The sequence below is a fragment of the Apium graveolens genome, unplaced genomic scaffold (genome assembly GCF_009905375.1).
Source record: "Apium graveolens cultivar Ventura unplaced genomic scaffold, ASM990537v1 ctg8820, whole genome shotgun sequence".
In the NCBI taxonomy this organism is placed as follows: Eukaryota; Viridiplantae; Streptophyta; class Magnoliopsida; order Apiales; family Apiaceae; genus Apium; species Apium graveolens.
This window is the reverse complement of record NW_027421495.1, coordinates 68,640-83,027: the sequence shown is the minus strand read 5'-3', so window position 1 is coordinate 83,027 and position 14,388 is coordinate 68,640. Positions and strand designations below refer to the sequence as shown.

Sequence of the window (14,388 nt, the reverse complement as noted above, 5' to 3'; positions counted from 1 at the left end):
AAATAAACTTATTTTCATATGAAATTTTGGTTATATCACTAATATATATATATCTATTGACATCCATATGGTTGGATCGTTGAAAATATTTTTAAAATAATCGAGACACCAATCATGATTGAATACTAGTTAGATGTAGTAGTCAAACATCGGGTTGACTGTTAAAATGGCAAAACAAATAAAATTATGTTGATATAAAATTTTAGTTGTATCACTAATATATATATCTGTTGACATCCACATGGTTGGATTGTTGAACAATATTTTTAAAATAATCGAAATACTAATTCATGATTCAACACTAGTTAGCTGAACTAGTCAAACTGATGCTTGACTATTAAAATGTCAAACCAAATTAAATTATTTTGATCTGAAATTTTGGTTATATCACTAATATATATATTTATTGACATCCATACGGTTGGATCATTGAAAAATATTTTTAAAATAATCGAAACATTAATTCAAGATTCAACACTAGTTAGCTGAACTAGTCAAACTAATGCTTGACTATTAAAATGTCAAACCAAATTAAATTATTTTGATATAAAATTTTGGTTATATAACTAATATATATTTATTGACATCCATACGGTTGGATCGTTGAAAAATATTTTTAAAATAATCGAAATATTAATTCAAGATTCAACACTAGTTAGCTGGACTAGACAAACTAATGCTTGACTGTTAAAATGTCAAACCAAATAAAATTATTTTGATATAAAATTTTAGTTATCACTAATATATATATATATATATATATTGACATCCATATGGTTGGATCGTGGAAAAATATTTTTAAAATAATCGAAACACAAATTCAGAACTAAACACTATTTAATTGTACTAGTCGAACTTATACTTAACTGTTAAAATGACAAACCACATAAACTTATTTTGATATGAAATTTTGGTTATATCACAAATATATATATTTATTGACATCCATACAGTTGGATATTTTAAAAATATTTTTAAAATAATCGAAACACCAATTTAGGATTAAACACTAGTTAGCTGTACTAGTCAAACTGATACTTGACTGTTAAAATGTCAAATAAAATAAAATAATTTTGATATGAAATTTTGGTTATATCACTAATATATATATCTATTGACATCCATATGGTTGGATCGTTGAAAAATATTTTTAAAATAATTGAAACACTAATTCAAGATTCAACACTAGTTAGCAGTACTAGTCAAACTGATGCTTGACTGTTAAAATGTCAAACCAAATAAAATTATTTTGATATGAAATTTTGGTTATATCACCAATATATATCTATTGACATCCATATGGTCGGATCGTTGAAAAATATTTTAAAAATAATCGAAACACTAATTCAAGATTCAACACTAGTTAGCTGAACTAGTCAAACTGATGCTTGACTATTAAAATGTCAAACCAAATTAAATTATTTTGATATAAAATTTTGGTTATATAACTAATATATATTTATTGACATCCATACGGTTGGATCGTTGAAAAATATTTTTAAAATAATCGAAACACTAATTCAAGATTCAACACTAGTTAGCTGGACTAGTCAAACTGATGCTTGATTGTTAAAATGTCAAACAAAATAAAATTATTTTGATATTAAATTTTGGTTATATCACTAAAAGTGGAATTTTTTTTAAATTTACAATTAAGGGTAATTAGATAATATATAATTTATAAGTACGTGTAATTTGATAAAATTAATGAAAGATTGTAAATATCAATATTGATGCTAGTTATCAAAATCCATGCTTTTGAATTTAGATTTTCTGGAATCTATTAAATTAAATTATAATCTTATATCTTCCCAAAAAAAATATTATAATCTTATTTCTAGACGGACAATTGTTTCCGCGAGGGTTTGTTTGCTGGATAGAAATTATGTCGAACAAGAAAGTATATGGTATGAAACTAAGAGGGGAAAAATATTTTTAAATTTACAATTAAGGGTAATTAGATAATATATAATTTATATAAGTACGGGTAATTTTATAAAATTAGTGTGTATCAAAAAACAGCTATCGTAAATTTTTAATGTTTTTATATAATGGTAATAGATATGTTATACATTTAGCCCAACCCACACATTAATAAGCCGACCCAGCCCATAACTCCGGTCAAATCCAGTCAAAAACCCTATTATCTCATTCATCCAGTTCTTTTTTTGTTCAGATCCGCCTCTATCCCTCTTCTCTTTCTCTTTTATGAGTTCTATCTTTTTCTCCTTCAATTACATCTCTCAAATCCTGACCAACACCGTATGTAATATAAGTATTACCAATCTCTCAAAATCTAGCTATTTCAATCTTTCAAATCTCTTAATTTGGTGATGGTAATGATGATCAGTTGTTACGTATGTGTATTCTTATATGTGTGTATTGATTTTAATTTGTGTGTATATAGACGACGAAGAGGTAGGAACAAGCATGAACATGGTTTCCTCTTCATCACAAGTCTTCAATCATAATTTTTAAGTATTTGCGATCCTTTGTTTTCATAGCATTTGTTAAAATACAAGGTCAGGTTACATTTGTTTGTGCAGTACCTTGTACATAACACAGTGCCTTAATTATATTAGTTTCTTGTTTTGTAAACATGTTTCGGTTAGTCTACAGAATGTACTTGAGTTTTGGTTATGGCTTATATAATCAAAGTTTCTTTCAAGATACAATTTATTATTGTAGAAGGGATAACTTTTATATTTAATTACACCCCTCTAATCCTATATACTATATCGATAAGTGAACATTCAAGTATGTACGAGACTATAAGATTGATATAAATCACCGGCTTGTAGGTCACTGAATGAACCTTCAATCTGTGGCCTGTGGTCCTAACCTAACCACAGTGGGGAAATTTTCAAATAAACGCCAAAGAACAAATTGTGTCATCCATCACTCAAGTTAGTAACTTTACTTAATAATTTGTTTAGTTTCTTGAATTTATGTAAAGGGCTGTTGGGAAATATAATGCTCATTGTGATGATTTTGGCATTCTTGATTATTTTTGCAGGTTGAAGATACAATTGGTCAAGTGCAAGAAGTGGGTTCCAGTGTTTTCGATGTTTTAAGCAAAGTTTTTGGAGCTGTTTCTGAAGCGGTAAATCCCGGGGTTGATGCAGCATTGCCTATCTTGCAGCAAGCTGGAGACCAGGCTGGGAAGTATGCTTTTCCTACAATTTCAGAAGCTTCCAAGAAAGCTCAAGAAGCAATAATGCAAAGCTCTGGATTTGATATGGAAACTGCTGCTAAGGTTTTCAATTTTCTTTCGATTTGATATTTTGCATTAGGAACTTCATATTTTCCTTTCAAATTTTCATCAAGCTTGCTACATGGTATATCCTTAATGTATTAGAAATTTGTGCTTTTTGTATGGAGCTCTGATCTTGAAATATCGCTAGCATTATAGTACGAGTACAGCGAAAATCCCTTTTCTCTTGGTAGTAACAAGAAGTTGAGTGTTTGAGACTCAATGCAGGCATGTGTGTTATTGTCAGGATTAAGACCATGTAAAAATTTTGTATGTCTTTCAAAAACAATGTTCAGTTGTATTTTGACAAAACTAATGTTCTTGAAAAGTAAATTAGAAGTTCAAGAATTAGGGGAAACTCGTCATTTCTTGGCAGGATGATATCATTAATTGTTGATAAATTGATTAGCATGTTTATCGTCATTCGTAACACATTGTTGAATCATATATATAGGCTGACCACTGCTCTGACTATAGCATCATCAACTGCTGAAACCATCATTTCAACCGACCTATGGTATTTGCAGGGACTGGCGGAGCATTATTCCTTGCATATTTGCTACTTCCTCCAGCTATAATTTTACGGGGAAACAGTACTTTATGCTCCAAAGTTTGATATGCAAACTGCAGACTTATGGCTATCTCCAGTAAGTTTAGGAAGATCACTTCCTATTTTCAATTGATATCTAAAATTCAACTTCAAAATATCAAAGAGGTTCTAGTGCATGCTTTAATAACTTGTTTTGGAACAGCTTATAGCTGCTTGTGCTGCGGGAGGAATTTGGTCTTACAACAAGCACAGACAAAGGACCAATGTGCACATAATGGCCTTAAACCTTGTTAAGGCCTTTTTCTGATTTTTTATTTTTGTTGACTTTGGGGTTTATTTGTTGTTATGGTCATTTCTAATTTGTCAGAGTAGTTTAAAATTGTTTGGTGGGCAGAAACGTCTTGAAAAATGCTGCCGGAAACTGGAAATCTCACCGGATTTGGTAAATTTCTAGTTTCCGGCGAGTTTTTTTTCCGGAAATTTCTAACTTACGACGCATTTTTCCGTCGTAAAATTACACTTTATCTTATAAAAAGTGGATCCCGTAAAGTAATATCCGACATTTTTTCCGTCGTAAGTACAAAACTTACGACGTTATTTTTCGTCGTATTTTGGTATATTACGACGATATATTCCGTCGTAAGTAGATTTATTATTTTATAGAGTATGTGGGCCCCTACTTTCTAACTTGCGACGCAATTTTATCTTGTGACGAAAAAATGAACTTACTACTCAACCAAAAATGACGATTTTTTTCCGTCGTAAATGGCTCAATTACGACGATTTCAGTTACAAAAACCGTCGTAAATGGCCAGATTTGTTGTAGTGTTATGTGGGTTATTAATAGTCTAATAGTTTGATAGTATATTTTATTGTTTATGATTTGATTTAGTTTAATATTTTTGTGTTGTGGCTTGTAAGTGATATGAACATGTTTGGATGATTGGCATTAATAATATACACAATGGCATAAGGGTTACACGAATTGCAGTAAAAATAAGTCTGGTAGATTATGACTAATAGCTACTATTTTTGCGATTCATAAACCAAAAAAATGACTAAAATTTCTAGTGGGTAATACCGGCTGATTTTTATTGAATTACTTTTGGCCGATAAAGGCCATGTTACTTGTAGTATATATAGTCACACTTAAGTCACAGCTTATAGCATGGGTTGCATACAAATTTAAAAATGTTAATAAGTAAAAAATAGATTCATATCCTTATCTCTTTTTATAATTGTCTTGACTTTGCTGACACATTCAATAATATGAGTCACCGGAGCACTATTCTCGAAAGCACTTGTACTGATTAATTCAAGGAGAAAGTCGTTTATCAAAGGATCATTGGCCTACAAGTTTATGTATCATTTTTTTTTCATTTTTAATTAGGGTAAATGTAATAATATACAAGTTTTCAAGTATAAGCTAAATGAATAGAACTCTTTAGAATACTCTTATATGTAATAATTGATATCTCATGCCTGTCTCGAGAGAGACCAAGGCTGCTCCCTCTCGAGAAACCACGGCGGCTCCCCGTCCACATCCTTGCCTCGGAACCTTGGGTAGTCGAGAATACTTCTTGACCCAAAAATATCTTCATGACATTTTTAATATTTATTTTAAGTTGGCCAAGATGTTAAGTTGAAATTATTTTGTGCAAGGACAGGTTAAAAAAAGGAAGTTGCGTGTTGTTTTTGTATACAATACATTGGGCATGTTACCCAAAAAAAAGTGAAAGTATTTTTAACTAAATTTAAAGAAAAAGGAAGGTGCATATTGTTTTTGTTTTTGTATACGAGTGTGCATGTTGCCCTAAAAAGTGCACATCAAAAGTTTTATGTCAATTTAAAGTTGAGGTAATTGTAACATCAGAAATAACCAAAAATACTAACTTTTCTAAGTTTTTTTACGATTTTACTATATTCAAATATAGTAACATTTATTCTCAAATATATATTACTGTTTTTATTCTAAAATTGTAGAAATTAAATTAAATTATATAAATTACAGTTCACATCCCCTACTTTGAAATCCGATTCAACATGCAGCATTTTTACCAAATCATTTAGTCATAATTGTTGTCTCCTACAATATATCTCATATTTCCTTTTCAAGAATAGATTAACTATGTTATTGAAGACAAGAATTTGGGCTAAAAATTTGACAAAATTTGGCAAAAAGGGTGCAATTTGAATGGGATTTCAAAGAAAGGGATGCAAACTGCAATATTTGAAAGTAGGTATACAAAATTGATTTTTGGACAAATTTAAGGGGTGCAAAATGCAATTTTCTCTTGAAACAATTATATAGTTAAGATTTTGTTTGTTTAGGTGCCTGGTTTTTTTTACATATTTTTTATTTGAAAAAAATATATATTAAGTTAAATTAACTGTTATTTTAAAATTGATATAGTAAATATTTTGTTTGTTTAGTTCACTTTTACACTTTATTAAACCTTAACCGTTGATAGTTTATCTAGCAGCAATATAGGGTTGTGGGTTTGTGTAATATACTCGGTCCATCTCATATTCTGTGTCACTTTTCCTTTTATAGAAGTCAAATTTATCAACTTTTGACTAACGATTAAACATTACTCGTATATTATTTCAAAAAACTAAAAATTATATATTAAAGTAGATTAAATCTACTTTCCGGTGATGTAATTTTTTTATTTTGTTCAATTATAAATTATTAATAAATTTCAGTCAAACTTAAGTCAATTTGACCGACACAAATCCAAAGAAGACGCAGAATATGAGATGGAGGGAGTACTTTTTATACTTTGATTAGCGTAAAGTTTGATATTTTGTTTAATCATAATATTTGAGTTAGGGTTGTAGATTTAAAGGTGTAGGTGTTTAACTATTAGGAAATAAATTTTACTTAAAGTTGTAACATTTGAGTCACATATGTATATATTTTGAGTTAGAGTTATAATATTTGAGTTAAGGTTGTATATATGAGTTAAATGAATATAATGATAATCAACCAAAGAAAAGGTTGTTGGGGCAGCTGAATGCTTATGCGGTGATTTGGTTATCAATGTTAACCCTACTTTAATGCGCCTTGTCCATATAGCCTACAGTTATGTAAAAACAAGTAAACTATTTCATGAGGTGAAGAAAATCCCTGCTAAGAATATCACCATACTCACTCTGAACTTTCATCTGCTGCTCCACCAAAACATTGTTATTCACCTCACCAATCAACATTCCATCAGCGCATTGTTCACATCCTACATCATTCCTCCATATGCAACATTCATCTGATCACTTAAAGGCTCCATGCCACCTCCATACTGTTGTAAGATACTTCCACCCACTCTCCCACCACCACCACTCGTTCCATCTCCCAAAGCTCCCCCATAGCCACTAAAAGCAGATCCAACCCATGGGCTTGATAGCAAACTCGTAAACGAATAAGGGCTTGAGGCCCCTTGTCCAAGCAGGGGAGTTAAGAGTTGTTGATGGCTCTATGGGATTAGTAAACCTCCAGCAGGGCCCAGGCTCGTGGAGCTAGTGTTACTAGCATTGGCGACAATGCCAGAAGTCATACAGCTGTAGGGGGTGCAATTTGTTGTGTGCCTTGCCATCTTTTCATTAAGAGCCTCACAAATTGAACGATGATGGGTAAAACTTTCGGGCCTGCTATAAGTCATTATTTAATCTTTAAATAACATTCTTTGTATAAGTAAATATTAATTAAGATACATACTTGAAAAAACAACTTTTTGTAGGTATAAATACATGAAGAAAACTATATTTAACACTACAAGAAAACAAGTTTAAATACAACTTATTTAAATTCGACCGGGGTTAAATTCGATCGCACGCGGTCGAATCCTTTGGACACGGCTAAATTCGACCGGTTTCGGTCGAATTCAAATGGTCGTATTTAAACGGTCGTATTTACAACCAATTTTAACTGAAAACGGTCGAAATTAAAACGGTCGAAATTAAACCGGTCGAATTTAACCCTTAAATTCGACCAATTTCTTTTTCGGTCGAATTTAGCCACAGTAAAAAAGTGGAGGGAATTTTTCCATAAAGTAATTTATTTGGCACTCCTAAATTCAACCGATTTCGGTCAAATTTTATATTTAAAAATGGCGGGAAATTGACCCATACTTTTAAAATTTTCAAAAGAAAGTGAGGGAAATTTCCCGCCATTTTCGAAGTTATATTTCAATAGAATTCGGTTATATTTAGGATTTTTCAGAATTTTATTTTTTAATAAAAACTTTATTCAATTGTTAGTGAATATTTTGAAATTATGAATATGGGATAAAATTAAAGTTTTCCAGATAAAAAAATTTATTTCTGAAAAAAATAATTTATGCGCTATAAGAATTTTCAAATTTCTTTATTTTTTAGAAAAATAAAATTGATGCTAGTTAGTTGTACTAGTCAAACTGATGTTTGACTTTTAAAATTGCAAACCAAATAAAATTATTTTGATCTAAAAATTTGGTTATATCATTAATATGTATATCTATTGATATTGGTACGGTTGGATCGATGGATACTTTTAAAAAAAATCGAAACACGAATTCGGGACCAAACACTATGTAGTTGTACTAGTCAAACTGATGTTTGACTGTTAAAATGACAAACCAAATAAAATTATTTTGATCTGAAACTTTGGTTATATCATTAATATGTATATCTATTGATATCCGTACGGTTGGATCGATGAATACTTTTTAAAAAAAATCGAAACACCAATTTAGGACCAAACACTAGGTAGTTGTACTAGTTAAACTCAAGTTTGACTGTTAAAATGATAAACCAAATAAAATTATTTTGATCTGAAACTTTGGTTATATCATTAATATGTATATCTACTGATATCCGTATGGTTAGATCGATGAATAATTTTTTTAAAAAAATCGAAACACCAATTCAGGACCAAACACTAGGTAGTTGTACTGGTCAAACTGATGTTTGACTGTTAAAATGACAAACCAAATAAAATTACTTTGATCTAAAACTTTGGTTATATCATTAATATGTATATCTATTGATATCCGTACAGTTAGATCGATGAATACTTTTTAAAAAAAATCGAAATACCAATTCAGGACCAAATACTAGGTAGTTTTGTTAGTCAAACTGATGTTTGACTTTAAAATGGTAAACCAAATAAAATTATTTTGATCTGAAACTTTGGTTATATCACTAATATGTATATCTATTGATATCCGTATGGTTGGATCGATGAATACTTTTTGAAAAAAAATCGAAACACCAATTCAGGATCAAACACTAGGTAGTTGTGTTAGTCAAACTGATGTTTGACTTTCAAAATGGCAAACCAAATAAAATTGTTTTGAACCGAAACTTTGGTTATACCATTAATATGTCTACCTATCGACATCCATAAGGTTGGATTGATGAAAAATATTTTTTAAAGATTTTTTAATCATCAAACCTTGAATATTTTCACCAATAAGATATAAAAATTTATACTAAATTTCACTACACACTAATATTGGTGGAATTTATAATAAAATTAGCCAAAATCGTACTTAGTTGTACCAATATAAATATCTATTGACATCCGTACGGTTGGATCGATAAAAAATATTTTTAAAAAAATCAAAATACCAATTCAGGACTAAACACTAATTAGTTGTACCAGTCAAACTGATGCTTGACTTTATTATCGATTGAAAGATATAATTTTATCGATAATTCTATGTATATCTTTAAAAAATAATATTTATGTTTTAATAAAAATTTGATTTTTAAGTTCTCATCAATAGGATACGAATTATACTTAGTTTTATATCAATTTGATTTATCTCGGATAAATGGTTTACATTATTTTTTTTAGCCCGATGCTCAATCACCGACCAAATAAAACTACTTATTTTTAGTTTATTTTTTTTAAAAAAATCTGGATCAATCAGATAATTTTGATTTAGAATGAATAATTAGAATAAATGATTTTGTTTTTGTTAATCGAATCTTATCTCATGTCACATTATATCAACTAAATCTTAATAATTATATTTAGTTTGCTTAAATTTAATTTAGCCCAAAGTAACAAATTAGAAAAATATAGAATTCGATATGAATTAAAATTTAAATTGGTAGAAGAAGTTGAATTTAATATAAATTATAATGATATAGAGTTCGATATAAAATAGAATTAAAATTGGTAAAATAATAGAGGAAGTTCACTTCAATATCAATTAGAATTGATCGACCGAATAATTAGAATTAGAATAATTAAGTAAGGCAAATTAAGTAATTTCAGAAAGTACCGACCGACAACTACCAAATTTTTAATATTTCGTCTATTATAATATAGTAAAGATAGATTAGTCAAATAATTATACTATTTTAAATTTATAATGAGTTGTTAAAATAAAATATATAAATTTAGAATATTTTAAGAAAAGGATTAAATAATTATACTATTTATGTCGTAGAAATTATAAAGTATTTCAATTTTTGTAACATGAAATTTTGGAAATTAAAAAATTAACACTCCTAAATTCAACCTAATACAATTGAATGTAGTGCCATGTCATGGATCCGCGCCAATTAAATTTGACCGAGCAGATTCAAACACCAAAACCACTGAAACAACAATCCTACGGTTAGAATTTATATTTTAGAAAACATGTTGAATCAAAGCAAAAAGAAATTATAAAACTTTTAGACCAAACCCCCCACCCCTTCCCTTCCCTTCCCTCACTCACGCAGCCCCCTTCCTCCTCTGTGTAATTTATCAAGCTGTTGATTTAGTTTTCATCAATACATAAGTATAACATGTTTGTATAAAACCTTACTAACAAAACACACCTTAAACCCGCGATAAACAAGCCCTTTCTTATGCAACCGGGAGAAAACCCACCAAACGGACTCCACAAACTTCAAATCAATAGTCTTATAATCATTCATAAAATCTATCCAACGTCCGGAAGCTTCAGAGTGAATACGCTTTGCTCTAGTTGCTTTTCGGAACAACTTATGGAAGATGGAAGGAGGTGGAGGTGGTGGTGGACAAGATGACGCTGGTATACTTTCCTGGGAGGCGGAGACATAATGTTATTTTGCTTCCTATATGTTGTATAATGCATTTTCTTCTTCTTTGCGTGTTTATACAAAGAAGCAAATATCTATGATTGAGCTGTTATTCATGCTGTGGAGCCTTGGTAGACGACTGAGCTGGACCAAGTACACAAATATCTACCGGAATGACCTTGACATTACAAAAGTACCTATAATTGTCCTTGTACGAACCCACTTCTGCCCCTACTTGGCAACACAATAAGCATCAGTTGTTGCTCTGCCATCCTTTGTTTTCATTGGTGATAGTCCCTGCACATTCAAAGTTCCCACCTCAAGAATCCCGATAGTGGACTTCCACACCTGTTTTGCAGTCGGTCTAAGATCGCTACTATAATGCGTAGATCCATCCGGAACATGATAACCACCCTCCAAACAGATTCTCAAATGAATCTTACTGGCAAATTTGATCCCCTACTTCTTGTCCCTCTCGGTAATAAAAACAAAACAACACAAGATAATCTTGTGTTATTATCAGTTGTTTGTAACGTTGTTTTGGTCGAGTTTAGAGCTGTCGGAAAGTGGCCTGATACTTGAAGCTAGCCGGAAACTGGAAAATGAATCTGGAAATTTTCCAGTTTCCGGCGAGTTTTTTTTTTTAAAATCTGATTTTTGGTTTTTCAACTGAATACAGTCGAATTTTGAATCGTATTTTCAATCATATACGGTTGAATTTAACTTTGGGGGGGGGGGCTTTTAAATTTTCCAGAAAATTCAAATTTTTGTCCGGGATTTTTAAATTTCAACTTAAAATTTGAATTCGACCGCCTTCGGTCGAATTTGTCCGGTCGAATTTAAGCGGTTGTATTTATCCGGTCATAATTAGTCGGTCGAATTTAGTTAAATACGACCGAAGTTCTAAATTCGACTCCCTTTATTACAACCGATTCAAAATCGGTCAAAATTAAGTAAATTCGACTGTGGACGGTCGAATTAAGCTAAATTCGACCGATTTTTTTCAGTCGAATTTAGCATTTTTCTTGTAGTGTAAAACAAGCTCTTTATGGTCAAATGTGCACTGTTTCTAATTCTGGTTTAATTCCAAGTCTTAGAGTACGAAATTATAATTAATATGTTGTAAAGAAGAAAAGAAATGGAGTCTAAGATAAAAGGAATAATAATAGGAAAATGTTTGGTGCATAAAATTGTATACAAAATTGTGTACAAAATGATATGTGTTTGGTTTTAACTGGAATGACACATGTATTCACATCAACAGCCCCAATTAAAATATCCCAAATCAATTATGTGGGTTATTAATAGTCTAATAGTTTGATTTAGTTTAATATTTTTGTGTTGTGGCTTGTAAATGATATGAACATGTTTGGATGATTGGCATTAATAATGTAAGCAATGGCATAAGGGTTACACAAATTGCAGTAAAAATAAGTCTGGTAGATTATAACTAAAAAAACCATTTTTACGATTCATAAACCAAAAAAATGACTACAATTTCTAGTTGGTAATACCGGCTGATTTTTATTGAATTACTTTTGGCCTATAAAGGCCATGTTACTTGTAGTATATATAGTCACACTTATAGCATGGGTTGCATACAAATTTAAGAATGTTAATAAGTCAAAAATAGATTCATATCCTTATCTCTTTTTATAATTGTATTGACTTTACTGACATATTCAATAATATGAGTCACCGGAGCACTATTCTCGAAAGCACTTGTACTGAGTAATTCAAGGAGAAAGTCGTTTATCAAAGGATCATTGGCCTACAAGTTTATGTATCATTTTTTTTTCATTTTTAATTAGGGTATATGTAATAATATACAAGTTTTCAAGTATAAGCTAAATGAATAGAACTCTTTAGAATACTCTTATATGTAATAATTGATATCTCATGTCTGTCTCGAGAGAGACCAAGGCGGATCCCTCTCGAAAAACCACGGTGGCTCCCCGTCCACATCCTTGCCTCGGAACCTTGGGCAATCGAGAATACTTTCTTGACCCAAAAATATCATCATGACATTTTTAATATTTATTTTAAGTTGGCCAAGATGTTAAGTTTAAATTATTTTGTGCAAGGATAGGTTAAAAAAAGGAAGTTGCGTGTTGTTTTTGTATACAATACACTGGGCATGTTACCAAAAAAAAGTGAAAGTGTTTTTAACTAAATTTAAAGAAAAAGGAAGGTGCATATTGTTTTTGTTTTTGTATAGGAGTGTGCATGTTGCCCTAAAAAGTGCACATCACAAGTTTTATGTGAATTTACAGTTTAGGTAATTGTAACATCAGAAATTACCAAAAATACTAACTTTTCTAAATTTTTTTGTGATTTTACTATATTCTCAATTTTTTTCCAAAAATTCGGAATCAACCAAAATCAACCAAATCAAATATATATGCAACTAGTGGAATGGTGTTTTTTTGGTTGCATGTACTTGCAAAAACTAGTTCAGTTGATTCGAGTTTCCAAAAACCATATTTTTGCAAAAAAAATGAAAAATAGTATTAACTATGTTATTGTAGATTAACTATGTTATTGAAGACAAGAATTTGGGCTAAAAATTTGACAAAATTTGGCAAAAGGGGTGCAATTTGAATCGAATTTCAAAGAAAGGGATGAAAACTGCAATATTTGAAAGTAGGTATAAAAAATTGATTTTTGGACAAATTTAAGGGGTGCAAAATGCAATATATATTAAGTTAAATTAACTGTTGTTTTAAAATTGATATAGTAAATATTTTGTTTGTTTACTTCACTTTTATACTTTATTAAACCTTAACCGTTGATAGTTTATTTAGGAGCAATATAGGGTTGTGGGTTTGTGTAATATACTCCCTCCATCTCATATTACGTGTCACATTTCCTTTTATAGAAGTCAAATTTACCAACTTTTGACTAACGATTAAACATTACTCGTATATTATTTCAAAAACTAAAAATTATATATTAAAGTAGATTAAATCTACTTTCCGTTGATGTAATTTTTTTATTTTGTTCACTTATAAATTATTAATAAATTTCAGTCAAACTTAATTCAATTTGACAGGCACAAATCCAAAGAAGACGCATAATATGAGATGGACGGAGTACTTTTTATACTTTGATTAGCCTAAAGTTTGATATTTTGTTTAATCATAATATTTGAGTTAGGGTTGTAGATTTAAAGGTGTAGGTGTTTAACTATTAGGAAATAAATTTTAGTTAAAGTTGTAACATTTGAGTAACAAATATATTTATTTTGAGTTAGAGTTATAATATTTGAGTTAAGATTGTATATTTGAGTTAAATGAATATAATGATCACCCGCCAAAGAAAAGGCTGTTAGGGCAGCCGAATGCTTATGAGGTGATTTGGTTATCAATGTCAACCCTACTTTAATGTGCCTTGTCCATATACCCTACCGTTATGTAAAAACAATTTAACTATTTCATGAGCCCTGCAGGTAAAATAGTATATGTAACAAATTACCAAATTTAAATAGATGTAAAATTTTACACTAATTATAAATTTCAAAGCACAAATAAAACTACCAAATCAAAACAAA

At 30.1% G+C, this 14,388-nt stretch overlaps 1 long non-coding RNA gene across 1 annotated transcript; it reads left to right on the top strand.

The window, feature by feature from the left end:
• Positions 1-2,250: 2,250 nt before the first annotated feature.
• LOC141705358 (uncharacterized) lies at positions 2,251-4,253 on the top strand. The gene is made up of 5 exons (XR_012568303.1): positions 2,251-2,266; positions 2,408-2,906; positions 3,017-3,256; positions 3,781-3,900; positions 4,006-4,253. It is a non-coding gene; the product is annotated as an uncharacterized LOC141705358 (long non-coding RNA).
• Positions 4,254-14,388: the final 10,135 nt, after the last annotated feature.